The sequence below is a fragment of the Aptenodytes forsteri genome, unplaced genomic scaffold, assembly GCF_000699145.1.
Source record: "Aptenodytes forsteri isolate BGI_AS27 unplaced genomic scaffold, ASM69914v1 Scaffold54, whole genome shotgun sequence".
In the NCBI taxonomy this organism is placed as follows: Eukaryota; Metazoa; Chordata; class Aves; order Sphenisciformes; family Spheniscidae; genus Aptenodytes; species Aptenodytes forsteri.
Window position 1 is genome coordinate 4,887,477 of NW_008796044.1, and position 3,239 is coordinate 4,890,715.

Here is a 3,239-nt window from a genome sequence, read left to right on the forward strand (position 1 = left end):
CAGATTGGTTTTTGAAGTGGCACATTTTGTGACCTGAGACTAATTGAACCAAGATCCTCTGTAGTAAAATACACATTTGAGACAGGAGAGTTCAGCTTGAACTAACCATACAAAGGGTAACAATCAAATACTAAGGCCTGTTTCTTCACTCAATAAATCAAAAAAGGTACATATGTGTGGTGATGACTTTGTCTCTTTCAACCTTTTCGCCTAAGTAGATAGTCTGTTCTGAAATATGATTTCAGGAACATCACTGTCAGGTTCTCTGTTTGCAGTATGCTCTTTCATGCCTTTGGGAAACTAGTAGAAATCTTTCCAGTATTTTCACTTATGTTTTACTTTATTAATTTTTTAATTTTAATTAAATGTGAGTGAAAGTTTCAACCTTGTTAACTCAGTAAATTTCAGTATATATATATAGAAGGTTGTCTTGTACATATGATCATCTTTAGTATCTCTATGAAAATTGTAACAGAAAGGAAGATCCACATCTTTAATAAGTTTATGTCATTTTCTTAATTTTTTTCATGCAGACTTGCTATACAAGTCTTGCTGGCAAGAATTTTTGTTACTCTGTAATATATTTTTACTGAAGGCAGAAGAGGAGAGATAGGGAGCAAAGGATTAGCCTCCATTAAAAAACTGAAATTAAAGAAGGAAGCTTTTACAATTTGCTCTGAGATGACTGTGCTTCAGTCATTTCAGATTTGTATTTTGTAATGTGTTTTAGCAGGAGGGTGCAACTGAATTAAAAAAGTGGTTAAAATTTAGAAAGAAAATCTTCTGATTGAAAAGGGAATACCTCTAGAGCATATTGACCCTCCTAGTGCAATGAAAAAGCAAGAAAATCAGCAATGAGAAAGTATTTTTGTTTGGATCTTGTTGCAGTGTGGAAAATAAATGGACTTGGATACCGGAACTCTTTGATCACAGATATATGAAGTGTTATGAATTGCATGACCTCCCTGTTCTGTGGAAGAGAGGATGTGGTCCAGAGAAAAGCCAAGTGGGACAGTGTAGTGGTTCCAGCTGGGCTAGCAGGGCCTGGGGGTCTTTCCCTCACTTTCCTGCCCCCGGACTCTCTTGGGTTCACTCTCTCCACATGTGGCCCTGGAGAGCACGAGACATAGCACTGGGTAGAAAATAGCTAATTCTGATTCATCTTGTTCAAATTCACTTGGCACCTAAGAACTTGCTATTACGGGTATCTCAATGCCTTCATAACTTTCACAGTGGGTAACAAGTTGCTTATTATAAAGTTATTTCTCTATTCTTATAACTAAGAAATTACCTTATGCTATAGTGTTGTCAGCTAGACCCAATCTATTCCAACCCCTACAGAACCTTTGGGGATGTTCAAGTTGCAAAGAATGTAAAATAAACAGAAAAAAATGGTACAGTTTTACTAACTTTTATATAATCTGAATACAGGATACGGTGTTAAAACATGGTGCTTAATGGTAACAAGCTGTTTGAAAGTTTTGGGGTTTTTTTTCTCATTTCTAATTCTGCCCAGCAATTGACCTGTGTCCAAATCACTGATATCTATAATGTCCATTAAGAATATCAGTTGAAGAGAGAATTTTATTGTATTCCTCGAGCGCTTAATATTTCTTTGCAAGGGAAAAATTGTTTAATCTGAAAGAGTAATTAATATTTAATACAGAATTTTCAATATACTGACTCTTAATGACTAACTTGGCATCAGAATTCAAGGGGAAAAGTAAAAGTAAAACCCCTTTATGAAAGTGAAATGTTCCTTGCTCCTAAGACAGATGGTATTACTCCTAACGTTTTTGCCTGTGTAGCATAATAGGCAAACAAGTCAAAGTAATACCATGGTGAAGGATGGTTACCATTTCTGGTATCTAATGTACCTTGTACCTTCAGGAATCCACCTGAATGTAGACATTTACTGGGAGAGTGAAGATGCTGCTGCTGCTGAGCCAGCTAAGGCAGATGAGCTCTTTGTGGTAGTAAGGTGATGATGGACTAAGGAATTTGGTGAACGTTTCCAGCATGTCAGCTCAGTTATACAGGAACTTTAAATGTCAAAATTGTGTACTAATGCAGCTGGTGCATTAGCTTAAATATGGAGTCAGACAAAAAACCTCATCTCATCTTTCTAGACTTCATGTATGCTATAGCAGAGCTGGCAAGAAGAATAGTCTGTCTTTTAACCAATTCAAAAGCAGGGGATCAGAAGCTTGAATGGAATTGTCCCAGGGATCTGTTAGTATGTGCTTTCATGGCTACATCGCTGGCTAGGGTTCAGGAGACTGATATTAATTTTTCTGCCACAGATATCCTGTGTGTCCTTGGGCAAACTGCCATATCTATCTGGTCTGTTTTTCACCTAAACTAAATTCTGGGGACAGGCACTGATTGCTTTATCTGTAAAATACGTGGCACAATGAACCACTAATTTCAATTGGGCCCAATGATTTGGATAGATATTGGATAAACTGTACTAGAAAATGAGCTGTGTGATGGCAAGATTTACAGTTAGGAAGATAATGATTTATGGTCGTAGGCATGAGAGGTACAGTTGGGTCCAGAAACCAGTATAATTCATCAAATCAAGTTATACACAATTTTTGTTTTGAAGTGTATATGAACCATATTTGGCTACAACTTAGTCTGCCTGTCTAGAAGTAGCACACACATTTTGGGAAAAGAAACTGCAGGTAAACATCTGAAAACTGTTGGCACAATATGTCTGAGTATTTACACAGGAAAATATATTTAATACCATGGAACTGGAGAGGAGAATGTGTAACAACTGATTTCATACCTTTGGGTATAAGGAAAACTTGTGTAACAAATGCAGGTCAGGGCTGTCTAAAATCAACGTCAGCCTTCAATATTATGACTTTACCAACCATATTGCAACCTTAAATATTTATGAATTTTGAGCTTGAAAACAAACAATTAGGAATTCTCACTCAAATTTGGTGCATTTTAGGTTGATCAGTATATACCCTGGATAACCTTGTACAGTCCAGATTTCTGTATCTGGTAAAAATTTGTTTGCACTATGAGCCAATAATTTTAGACAAGGTATTGTGCCTGTGGCATAGCCGGGCCTTGAACCAGAAATGTCTTTCTCTTTAGCCACAAAGCTGCTATCCTCCTAGCTCATTATGTTTACCCGGGAGAAAAAAAAATCCTGCATCCTGTATTTTAAGGGTTGCTTTCAGTAGAAGCTATTTCTCTAGTTTTTAATATATTTTTACTCC